Here is a 13,706-nt window from a genome sequence, read left to right on the forward strand (position 1 = left end):
TCTCCACTGTATGCTACTGGGCGTGGGCAGATGAAGGCCTGCCTGTCTGTAAGGAGACGTGAGTAGGTAGAGGGACAGACGGACTGTCCCGCTCAGGCGGCTGTGCGGGGTCCTGCCCAGGCGGAGAGAGAGAGGGGTGGAAAAGAAAGGAAGAAAAGACAGACAAGGGCAGCCGTGGACTTCTTGAAAGGGACATCTGACAAAAAATGTTCCCCGTGAATGTCGGAGAATCTCGTTAAACTGCAAATGTTGTAATAGTCATTTAAAAACACTCTGACCAAATTGTGATATCAGTAACTAAGAGCTGCGTTGCTTGAAACCTTATTCATTCGAATTTATTTGTATGTTTTTTTTTTGTTTGCTTGCAGTCAACTTGCAGTAGTTTTTGTGAATGCTAAGTTGCCGTTTGAATTCTGCCTTGTACAAGGTTAATGTACACAAGTGTTTTGCATTGAATGTGCATGCGTAATCTCATGTGTAAAAACAATGAATTAAGACAGTGTACAAGTCTTGCTGTTAGTCATCAAAAACACATCTATAGTTAGCAGGACTCTAATCTATTATCAAGGTGATAGCTAGAGTATTATAATATTTGTAAATATGAAAGTTTACATGAAAGTAAATATGAAAGTTTTAAGACCCTGTAACCACTGAGTACATAGCTACTTTCTCTATGGACAGTGGCAGATCAGATAAAACCTTGAAGGAATTTATCAGTTTGTGATCCGTTTTGGCCCTGCACATTCTTAATGAAAGCAAAGCTTTCAATGGCATCATTAATCTTCCTTAGCACATTCAGTGGTCGAAGAATAGACAACACAAGCAAAGCTTCAACTTTGCTTGTGTATTCAAGACTATTCAGACACAAAGTGTGACCTGAACAGGGGCCACAGGAGGGGGTCAGGGTTCAGGTCGGGGGCAGGGACGGAGCTATGCTCGGGGCTGAGACGGTTCGCTATGTGCGGGCTCAACCTTGATCAGGTCAATAAAACCTTTTCAAAGGATGCTAAAAATTATTTGATAGACGTTGTGGTAATGGCAGCGCTTTAAATGCAGGGTTGGAGAAAATTAATCAGAGTTGATAGAAAAAGGAAGGACGTGAAATAGCCAAATATCTTCCAATCGAAAGTAAAAGATGATAGCTTTTACAAATGAAATGTCACATACAATACCTCATTCAGATGTCCTCACCTGACGGTCCATCAAGGGCACATGTTTCTGTGCTCTCTCACGTTCACTCTTTCTGTCTCTCTGTCCTTCTTTCCCTGTCTTTCTTCAGTTCTTTACCATCTCTCTTACTCTCTCTGTCACTCTGTCCTTCTGTCTGTCTGTTTTTCTTCATTTCTTCTCCATCTTTTTCTCACTGTCTGTCTTTCTGTCTCTCTATCTAGTGCATTCAGGTGACCTACAAAACCTCCATCACTCACAAAGTCCAATCAATTGCCAAGTGTCTGTAGAGAGTTAAGGTCAAAAAGTACATTTCCACCCCCCCTCTCCTCCTCTTTCCCCCTCCCCTCTACCCCTTCTCCTCCCCTCTCCTCTCTTCTCCCCCTGTCTGTCCCCTCTCCTCCCCTCTCCCCCTCTCTTTCCCCTCTCCTCCCCTCTCCCCCTCTCTGTCCCCTCTCCTGCCCTCTCCCCCTCTCCTCCCCTCTCTCCCTCTCTCCTCTCCTCCCCTCTCCTCCCCTCTCCCCCTCTCTTTCCCCTCTCCTCCCCTCTCTGTCCCCTCTCCTGCCCTCTCCCCCTCTCCTCCCCTCTCTCCCTCTCTCCTCTCCTCCCCTCTCCTCCCTTCTCCCCCTCTCTGTCCCCTCTCCTCCCCTCTCTGTCCCCTCTCTGTCCCCTCTCCTCCCCCTCTCCTCCTCTCTCCTCTCCTCTCTGCTCTCCTACTACATCCGCTGCAAGGCTGGCATCCTGCCTCTCTGTCTCAGCCTACTATCAGAACAGTTGTCATTAGGCAAATTTGCTTTGGTACAGGGTTATGTTAATTATCATGGAATTATCACTTCATTAAAGGGGGCCGAGATGGATTTTCTTTGATGAAATGCTTACAGCATGGAAAAATAATGAACCCGACTGAACAATAACAAACTAAACAATAAATAAATATATGCATACCAACTTCAGCTAATTAAATAAATAGATAAATAACTAATTAGCAATAGTGGGCAAATCACGATTCACATATAGTAGTGGAATTAGTCTGGAAGAGGCGAGTGGAGCCACCCAAGTCCTGCAGAAGCGACTGTACTGCAGCTCTGTTAACAAAGGTGCGCATTACTCATTCCACACGCCAATTACACCCAAGGCCAGTGCTGTGCAATAGTCTTTGTTTCAAAAACAAAGTATGCGGCTCTTGGGGGGAATAGTGCGGTATAATTTGGTCGATTGATGTCTCCATTATGATCACTATTATTACTGTCGGTATTATCCTCATACCAGCCTTTGTTCTGGTTCTTTTGGGTCAAAACAATTAAGGCTGAATGCCACCGATGCTTAAAACATGGGAGCAGAGGCACACAAACATGTGGGGAAGTGGCAGAACCTTTTTGCGCCGTAGCTCAGTAGGCATTACTGCAAATTATGATAATGCATCACACACACATGCAGCCACTAACTCTGGTCTTTGGTCAGTGGAAGGAGTGGATTGCTATGGCAACAACAGCAGCCAAACTCCGAGCTGCTGCCGTCTGGCTGGCGCTACATTAAAAACATAGAGAGAGGGATTTTGGCTTGGGCTGGCAACCCAGAGCTGAAGTCTCACCTAGCTCAGGTTCTCGGCTGTTAGGCTGCCCTCTGTCAGCCTCTGCCCTGTTCTTTCTGATCCATGGAGATGTGAAGCTGTGTTGAAATTTCAGCCGGCCGTGTTCTCAGCGCATGCCCTACCTCTGGTTCATCCCTGTCAGAGAGTCAAATTGTGGTCTATTGCCACAGAGTTGAACCACAACAATATTTGAGCCACTTTAGAATGCGTTGAATTGGACAATATGCAGATTTATGCAGGGATAGGCCTTGACTGAGCTGTTTGTAATTTGAAGTAGATCATAGCACTGCTGTGGTGGAATTGCTCATGTGATGGACCATCTCATGGGCCATGTGCACCGGAGGTGGTCCTTAATGCAGGATGAGCAGGCATGTTCTCATGATGTTCAAACCAACTGCTTTCCAGCACTGTGTGTGTGTGTGTGTGTGTGTGTGTGTGTGTGTGTGTGTGTGTGTGTGTGTGTGGGTGTGTGTGTGTGTGTGTGTGTGTGTGTGTGTGTGTGTGTGGGTGTGTGTGTGTGTGTGTGTGTGTGTGTGTGTGTGTGTGTGTGTGTGTGTGTCTGTTTTTCAATATAACTACATAACCACATTGTTTGCACTGTTAACATGTCCCTTCAAGTAGGTAAAACAAGAAGGTCCAAACTTAAGGGAATTCCTTTAATATCTTACAAGCAGTCAGCTATTAACATTTCTTCATTCTGCTTTGACGTTCAGGGTTTTTTAATAATGCTTCACTGTAGACAAAGATGCTGTTGAGTTTCTTCAGTGTGCCTGCATCTAGAGGTTCAGAGAGCACTTGACAGAGACTTGCCTTCAGCGGCGTTATACAGTGCTTTACTAATGCTACACTTTTCCATTAAGGACCTGGCGGCTTTGTCTTGTCTTTGTCCTTTCTCTTCAGCCAAGCAGGGAAATAATTCTTGTCCTTAATCGCTTCCTGTAGTAGCCCAGCTGAGTATACCTTGAGGATGCACCATCAAAAGAAAGAAAACAGTACTTCTGTGACCATGTTCAGGAGTTGCTGAGTGTACAGTCACTGCACAGGGCTTTGAATGAGCATGATTAGATTACCTTGATTCTGGCAAATAACAGCCTAAACACTGCCGGGGCGTGATGGGTTGACTTGGTCGCGGTGGTTAGCTGTTTGTGCGCTACCAACTGCTTGTGGATCCTCTGAGGAAAACCAGAGAGCAAATAAACACTAGTCAGAGGGCTGCCTGGATTTTCCATCTAATTTATCATCCACAAACAAGACAAAGCGTGTGTTGTCAGCGCTGCGCGCACTGATAAATGTTTAAGTGTAAGATAATATATGACACGTGCAGGCGTTTTGCAGGAAGCGGCCGACACTCCTCTGAAGACTCGTGCCTTTGAGGTCCTGCCGTTTTGTCTTTGCGTTCCCGTCGCTCGTGCCTTTGACCATCTCCGAAATTTGGACATGAGAGAGCAAAATCCAATTTAGTCTTCGGCGCCGCACCGGAGACGTCTACACCTGTCCTCAAAGCTCCTGGCACTCACAACCTTTTGTTCCCAGTCTTAATTAACATTGGAGCAAACAAAGGTAACGCACACCATGAGGGGGTTGTGTCTCCGCCAGCTCCCTGCCAAAGGACACTGACCACAGCGCTCCAGATGAAGGCTACGCCACAGATTGGTGGACGTGTGTGCCAGGGGACATGGGCGCATCTGAGATCTTGCCACGTAATCCAGTGATGGTGTAACGCACTGTGAAAGTCATTAGCGTCAGATGTTTGCTGATGTTTGCTCTCAAGGACACACTGAATTGAAAACAGAGAAGTGACTGAGGTTAAAGGTCAGAATGGCTTGTTTAATTTGAAGGTATTTACTGGAATGAGCGGGAGCAGGACGGAAAAGCAAAGAGCACTTCATCAGAAGGTAAACAGTGTGGGATGAGGAAGAGGATGGTGCGTGCGTAATAGGGACAGACACAGGCCTAGTCACAACACACACACACCATGAGTAGTGACCAGAAAGACACAGCACACTGAAAATAGTACTGGGTGAAGTGAGCAGCGTATGGTGCATAGATGATCATAATAGTACTGTACCCGTTCACCACTAGGATACAGCGTATATGTCTGCATTACTAATGGAAGACAGGTGTTGATGGCTGGCGGTATTGAATGTTGATAGGTTGCCATCGGCAATATTGATGTTTGCATTCCATCTAGGTGAACCATTAAAGACGCTTTAATACAAAGACTCCCCCTTTAACATAGTGTTAAGTACAAATGGCATGTTAAGTGCTTGGTGGCAAACTCCTCTGCAAATAGAAACTGACTTCAGTGTGTGACCCATAGACATCAGATTGTTACTCATCTAAACCTGCATCATGGATAATGTTCTTCAACGCTTGAGCAGATTTTTATTTCTTTTATGAAATAAAGATTCACCAGTGCCTTCTTAAGTGTTAAAGGCTTAATACACTTCACATTTTGACAAACCTAATATTTTCACTGATTTGGTTCGTTCTGATTCATCACAATTTTTCTTTATTAATGTGTTATTTGTCTGTAGAGTAATGGGTCTCTGGTTTGCTGCTACATGATAAGGGTTTTGTGGTTCATCTGATGCCTCTGTTTGGTTATACTATCTCTTATTTTCCATCACATGAAACAGAATTCTGCAGCGATGGCGGTGGAGTTGAGTTAGATAATAACCTGGTCACTGCTTACAGATCCTTGCCATGTACATAGACACATGCAGATGAGATCTAACACTTACTGCCAAAAAAACAGCTCTTGTTTGCTGTAGGCAGACCAGCTGTGTGTACTGGTGAAAGTGCATAAAAGAGCCCTAAAGAGCACCATGTTCTGCTGGGCTCTGTAGATTCGACGCAGGCTTTTAAAGACGGTTTCCGGTAAGACTGCAGACTGCTCAACATAAGACTACTTGAAGACATCCCACAAAACCCATGGTTATGTTTCACGTAGTAATTCTTGATGTAACTCTGCTCTATTACAATTAACTATTTATTTGTTTATTATTAGGTTGTTTTCTAATATTGTAGAGAACAGCAAGGGTTTAAAATGGATTAGGTGTATTATATTTTTTTCACTGTGAGTTACCATGGAAATGTTTGCAAGATATTTTAGTCAAAAGTAATCTGTCTGTGTTAATGATATTTCTGTATTAATTTATATTTTTTTTAAATAACAAAATCGTATTTTACCTTGTTTATGTATGGATTGAGTAACATATTTTTCTGTTACTTGTTCCTGCTCTTTACTTACATATGATTTCATGAGACTGAATGGGTTTAAAAACACGCTGAATCATTTTTACTGACATAGTAAATGCTTAATCTAAAAATCATATGGAAACCAATTATTTAAAAAACCCAAATAATATTGAAAACCTTTGATTTCACGATGTGTTGCAGTACGTCAAAGGACGTATGTTCTATCAAGCAAACTAATGATCCTTTTGTGTGTAATTTAACACATTCTTCCATCCACTTTATCATCCATACCACATGTCTTTTAATTGACATGCTTTGATTGCTCCCTTGTAGAACAAGCCTGCATGCCTGTTTGATTGGGAGTTGATTAGTAATGGAATTCTTCGGATTGCGGTGAGTGGGTTTGAGAGAGTGGAGAGGGAGACACATGGCACAGTCTGATTGAATGACTTTGCAATTCCAGAACTGCTTTGTTGAAGAACATGGCATGTTACAGTGAGTCCTCCAAGAAGATGTCTCTAGAATTTCTCCCCTCACAGGTTTTGCCTTTTATGTTGTGTTCAAGGTACCTAGGTTTGCATGACTATATGAGGATGTAAACAAAGCCCTTTACTGAAAAGGTAAACACAGAAGATATTTGTTCTCAGTCTGTCTTTCCTTAGTAGTCATAAATAAGTCTAATTTACTGCCATGTAGATACAGAATTCAAATCAAAGTGCCTTTGGTTACAATTTGGCTGAAATCAGTTTGTTTCTCCATTTTTATATATATTTTTTTGCAATTCAGGGCACAACAGTTTCCGTTTCATTTAGCAACATCAGTTGGGTTCTTTGTTTCACCCTAAACCAACACAACTTTAGTCGATCATCAAAGCAAGCAGCTTTCCATTGATAGCAGCCCCCTTTGTTTGGACCCGAAACAAAGCTGGACTGCAGTAAACCACATACGAGCCACATCTGAAGATGGAAGCAGGAAATTAATTAGGAAGCACACTGAACATAGCGTGAGATGTTCAGCGCCTCAGCCCGTCTTCCGTCGCTTAAATCAGAGGTTTGTTTATTTGTTTATTTATTGTCTGGACAGCACGGACAAAACTCCCTGAGCCTGCTGTACTAATGGAGTTAGTGTTGTTTGTCTTCTGTGATTCAGGTATGGGGACGCAGGACTGATTGTATATTGCAGCAAGTCTTGCTTCTGTTTCATTTTAAAGCTGCAGGGCAAAGCTACAGTATCAATACAGTAGCACTACAGATGCACTACAGATGTACAACAGCAAGGAGTGTGCTCTCTTTCAGTGACATAGAAAGAGTCACTAACAATATATGGTAGAACTTTAAAGATCTTTAATGTCCTCAAACCATTACATATTACACCGACATTTTTATATATGAGATATATGAGAGTTATGTCTGTGCACACAGGGTGTGCCGATGAGGATTTATGGGAGAGGCCGGGTCCTGTTCTCCCAGAATCATCATAATTGTATGATACTCTGTTAGGAATAAAGTTCTCTTATAGTGATCGCTGCATACAGAGCTTCTGCAGTGCCTTCTCACATATCTTAGTTGCCTTAAAAATAAACGTGAAGACTTTTTTTTATATAGTAAGCTGAACAAAGTGTGAACATGGCTATTATTATTGTTGCTGTTTTACAGTGTTTTTCAGCTAGCGCGATAATTTTTAAGAGTTTCTTTTTTTAATCTTGTATTGTGTCAAGTTAAATGTTTGCATAAACAAACGATTGCATACAGTTTTAAAGTACTTTGCAGATATTGTAAGAGTAGTAATGATCTGTTTGTGTAGGTTACATTGAGCATTCAGCTTTTACTAGAATACTTACAATAGCTGTGTTTCCTACCACGTGTCACCCTCCCTGTGCATAATGTGAGCAATGCCCAGGTTTTGTCCTAACCTTGGGCCAAATGCAGACCCCAGTCCCCTTGGTAATGAGCATGGTAATTAATGAGTGGCATAGCAGTGCAGTGTGAATTATGTTGGCTTTGTTGCGTGTACTTTGGTACACAGATGTGTAATAAACCTTGTCTGAAACAAGACCTCTCATTCGAACACAGAGACGAGGGCTATTAATACAAGTCCTTGCTGCTATAATGACTCATTTGCACCAGGATGGGAGAAAAATGGAATTCCAAGTACATTTATACCAGAATAGAACCTGACAATTAACTCGCCATGGGTCAGTGAGCACATATTTCTTTATTTAGGTTAGGATGTGTGATCTCAACAATGGATTTACGTTTATGGGTAGTTGGCTAAGGCATGACTCCCTTTACTTAAGAATGAATGAATCAATGAGTGTATAAACGTGTAAGATGTACATGTGGGTGCAAAAAGGGGCGAGATGCAGGTGCAAGTCAAGCCACTGACTTATTAAATGAACAGAAAACAAAGCAAAATGAAAGTCAAACACCACAAATACAACAAACACAGAGCATACACATGCTAGAGAAAGCCAATAACTAATAAACAACAGAACCAACCGAATAGGTATGTGTGTGTGTATGTGTGTGTGTGTGTGTGTGTGTGTGTGTGTGTGTGTGTGTGTGTGTGTGTGTGTGTGCGTGTGTGTGCGCGTGTGTGCGTGTGTGTGTGTGTGTGCAAATCATGAATGCACGAATGAATGAATCCTTCAAGTGGACCTGTGAACACAGAACGAACAATACCTTGTATCAGAGTAAAAACAAGGACGAGACAGTGATGTTACATATTTTATAGATTTCTGTTTTCTCATCTCAGCATCTAAGGATGAACTATATGAAGTGACACATTAAATGACATGCCTGTATGATTTAGCTGTCCTCTGGATGTGATTTAGCTGTCCTCTGGATGTCTTGCCAGGGCCCCCAATCTATCTTTTGAATTACTGTGATGCTGCAGGAATGGTTCCCAATTATTATTCTTTTGCCTCTTATTATCAGTTTTGGATTTGTATAAGAGCCCAGAGGCCTGGGAAAGAAATGAACATTGGAGCTTTGATTCAAAGAGCCAAAGCTTATAGGGATCTCATGGGGTCATTCGAATTCTTGTCAACAAGAAAAAAAAAAGCATGAGGTGTTCTTTGCTTTTCTGCGTGGCACTCCACGGCTGTGAGATAATCAGACGTATCCTCCACCTCCTGCCCCTGTGAGGCGCTATAGGTGGCCTTCGCGATCGTTCGGCCTTTTCTTTCCCACTTATTTGGTGTCGTGCAGCCAGAGCTCCAGTGGCAGTGGAGGGCTAAATCACTAGCAGGCATAAAGTTTAGGTCAACTAATCAACCCTCCGATAATGCACGTCCACCGGGCGAGTGAGAGAGATTCATTGCCCCGATTGGAGTGGAGGATAATGGAGCCTCGGAAGGGCCATGGTCTTTAATTTCAAGTCCTGCTATTGGCGCTTTTATCCCCGGAGGAGGAGGTCAACAGGCATTGTTTTCCAGGGGCTTTGACCACCTCCCTCTTGGCCTGGTCTGAGTGGGGTGGCAGGGGTCAGGATCTGATTGCTGCGGGCCATGTGCAACAAAGAACCCCCCCCCCGGAAAACATGTCCCCTCAAACAAAGGGGCCTCAGAGACATGATGCCAGCAGAGCAGACATATCAGGGAATCAGGCCTAGTTATGATATCATCTGTCTGCCTTCAGTCCAATTACCACCCCGGGACTCTGCCTGAGTGTGATTGCCAATCCAGGCAACCAGTGCTAAATACAGTACACTGTTTGTAATTTCCATTCACAGTGGCTGATTATGGCTGCGTAGTAGGGCCTGCATGAAGAGAGGAGGCTGTGTGTGTGATGGGTATGTAAAAACGAAATGGAAGGGCTAATCAACCTTGTGACTGACGTTAACCACCCCGCTTCCTCCACATGTACACACAAACTGGAGATTCCCAGTGTGATGATACTTTTCCTTCACTCTTTCTGACACCTTCCAGTGGTGACTGTAATTGGCATCCATCCGTTCCTTTACGAGACTGTGTACCTAAATATTTTTGATGATGATGAGATTTGGGATTTGGGATTGGTTTTAGATTTCAAAACCAGTTTGATTAGATAATTGGTTATTAATTTGAAAGATAAAGCTTGTTCTATGTCCATTACCAGGATGAATTCACAGGCACATAATCACAACTTTATTTCACATATAAAAAAAAATAATTAAAGACTCCCTGATATTTCAACACTGCAGAGGAAGGTACTTAGAAATATGCTGAGTGTGCGGCAGAAAATACGTCTTAATTTTTTTAGAAACAGAATCGAATAAACGCACGTCATTATAACTCCCGTAATTTATTGCTTATTACAGGTCCGCTTCATCCTGAGTCTTTTATTTATTTATTTATTGCTCTCTTTGAGGAAAATGGATGTCCAGGGCCACCGTGTGACTCACACGAGTATGGCCTGAGCCCGAGGTCTTGGGTGTGTATTCTCATTCACACCCTGCCACTGGCTCCTTGGCGCCGTATCGAAACTGCGTTCTTCATTTTCAGATGAGACTGACCTTCCAACCATGAGGCCCTCCTGCACAGTGGGCCCTATGAGCACGGCAGGCCTCCCCGCACCCCATGCAGATGGGCCACGTGACCGCACGCAGACCCGCTCCGCACTGGCTTTGGGTCGATCCGATTACACTCCCGCTGTGATGATAATGGCCTTGCCTAAAGGTGTGGATCTGTAGGAGAGGCCATTATCTGCCTGACATTCCTTCCCTGGTCCTGAGGGAGGGGACTACAGGGGCTACGTCAGGAGTGTGGGCCTGTGAAAACAAAGATCTGTACATATGAGACAAGTACAATATAGTAATAGTAATATTTCACTAAGCTAGACTGTATTTACTCTTTATGACTAGGCGATGCTTTGATTGTTTTGTTTCTTGATAGTTGCTTCTTGCTATTCCTTTGCAAATAACAGTAAATTTGAAATCAATAGAAGTTTATTGTATACTAAACACAGGGTACGGTCTCCCCTCCTGTACGTTAATCCAGAAAGGGGTTTATGGTATGAAACAGAGCTGAAGTAATCTGAATTATGGTCGCTCCTAGACCAGTGTTACATACTCAAATTCACCAAAGCTTTGTAAAACCAAACGATGTATATGCAGCATATGTGATCACACCAATAAAGGAGCTGCTTCTTTAAGTGACTAAATTCTGGAGGAGAGAAAATGGCCACTGCTGGCAAACGGTAGCCCAGTGATCACCATCTTGCCATGATCAGCCAAGTCATCTCTGATCCATCCAGACGATACAGTCATCTGTAAATCGAAGCCGCTCGACAGGCTGGCGTTAACGCTCTCAAGCTGGCTTTTAATCAGGTCATGTTTCTAAGGGGTCAGAGTTGCCAGGAAACAGCCAATGAGCGGTAAACGCTGGTGATTGTCTCGCTTCTTCCGCTCTTTAGCTTAGTTGCTATGCCAGGGCTCCAACATGCTAGCGCTGCTCCAGCTGAGCTCAGACTGGTGAATTAAAGAGGAACAGTATGAGACACCCACCGAGCCTGACCCCACCCCCTCATTTGCATCTCTATGACACGATGTGTTTTGCAATTAGTGACAGAATTAAGGGTGTAAAACTGGGACATTAGGCCCAAGATTTACTGCCCACTCCCAGAATGGACGTCCACAAAAACAAATAGCAGGGTGACTGGGTTGTGGCCCAGCTTCGACAGACTGAGTTGGTGCCTGCTGGCCACCATTAAAAGGCTAATGTGTCTGTTTTGCCATGTACAACAGTTGGTTTGGAGAGAGCAAGCGAGGCGGCATCCCAGAATATCATCCCTTTTTCTTTTTTCTTTTAACGTTTTAGCTGATGCCAAATTAGCGCACCATCAACTCGCACTCCTCGGCGATAGAATAAGGCGACTCCTAGCACAATATCTCTGAGCACAGCGTTAAGAAATGTGAGTGTCTGCCCCTCTTCTCATTGTCATGCTCGTTTACGTGCCTCTAGTCAGAGGTTTGGGCCTGTATGAATAGCAGGTCACAATGAGCCCTCTCCCACAGCAGGGGCAGCTGTGAGCCTTTTGATAGAATGGGGTCAATGCAGGAATAGAGATGGCTGGCGCTGATTGAGAGGAGAGAGGCCTTCTCAAAGGGACAAGGTACTAACTGTTTTGTATGGGAGGAGGGTACAGACCCTCCAACGCCACCACCACCCCTGCTCTTTCCTTTGCACGTCTGTGTCAGAAATAAATCATTTTAATTGTTCTCTGATTCTCCATCCACCATTTTGCAAAATGATAATTAGAACATTAATAGGACATTGATAGGACGTGTGTCCTGGTAACCTTTGATATAAATCTTGGTACAATGGGAGGAATTCACCTGACCACTAGGGAATCAGCAGTGATTAAACATGATGGGGCAAAGCTCATTTGGGCTTGCCTTATATTTCAAACAGCTCAGAAAGTAACGTAGACCACTGCCGTGATGGCTGGATTTAATGGAAAAACAGAAGAGCGATCTCATTTGTAATTACCGCATTGAGTTTGTTTGCTGTGCTAATGAAGCTCCTTTGAAGTGGTGAGCCCTGACCTTAAAGAGGTCTGAGGTTTACAGCAGGGTACGGCGCACCTCACGCAAACACCAGTGCAGCAACGAGTCACTGTGGATGCTGTAACTTCTAGAGACTAGCTAGCAGCCGTACTGGCAACAACCAGAAACTCTTAGCAGATTGAAATTATTAATAACAGTGTATTGTTAATTAAGTCTGAGCATGCTTATTAAGACCAGCTCTCATATTTGCCCCACCTTGGGCTGAATACAAAGGGGAAATTAATCACAGAAGTAGAGCGGTCCCTTCAGCCAATCACGCGGGCGGCTGTGTGACAGCTGCTTATCTTTTCCTGCTGTGAGTTCTCTCTTTTTCCTCACCGCATGGTTCCTTCTACACATACGCACATTCTCTTCTTTGTGCAATATCTTCCACTTATAAAGGACTAGAATAGGTTTCGGGTTTTCTATTGAATGAAAATGTCAGAGAAGCGTTTGGTTTGGATTGAGGGTAGCCATCCTGCCCACTCGATGGTCGTTTCGTAAAAAGAAACCAAACTGTGCAGCCAATCAGAACCTAGCAAGTTGCAGGTGCCATTTGACTGAGCCGTTTGGCTATGGTTGAACATCCCGGTGCTATGAAACAGGAGAGCCATTGTGTTAGAGGGGACCATTGGATATTCATAGCCCATTTCTCTGTTGCTTGAGGTGCCACGTAGGGTCTTTGGGGCTGGGATCTCTCCTGACAGATGCGCAGTATCACATTTCACGTTGTGTGAAGGTCTAAAGAAAAGTTGGTTTGATAATAATGGGAGGCATCCTCCACTCTTGCAAATTAAAAAGCAGAGCCATCTGAATTAGACACTCTTCAGTTAGATAGCTGCCAAACCTTGGTTTTCGTTGGCAGCTACTAGTGTATTTACTGCCCATTTCTATTTTAATTCCTGAAATTAGTCTATCTGGAGATATAAAAATGATGTCACAGATCTCGGGTAATGAGAGAGGACCCCTAGTGCCTGACTTGAATCCTAATGGCATCTTTCAGATAGAGCTTCAACTCTTCATTTTCAATTTGATCCTGATAGCCGTAATAGTTGTTGCAATGCACATTACCATATCATTTTCAAGAAGTTTTTTAGTAGACATTCAGATCACATTATAGCTTTTAATGAATTATGGCAAGACAAAAGATCATTTAAGAAAGGATAATTGCAATATGCAGAGCTTGGGTCATGCTCATTACTTTTCAACAATGCACATTCAC

Source organism: Brachyhypopomus gauderio, chromosome 11, assembly GCF_052324685.1.
Source record: "Brachyhypopomus gauderio isolate BG-103 chromosome 11, BGAUD_0.2, whole genome shotgun sequence".
In the NCBI taxonomy this organism is placed as follows: Eukaryota; Metazoa; Chordata; class Actinopteri; order Gymnotiformes; family Hypopomidae; genus Brachyhypopomus; species Brachyhypopomus gauderio.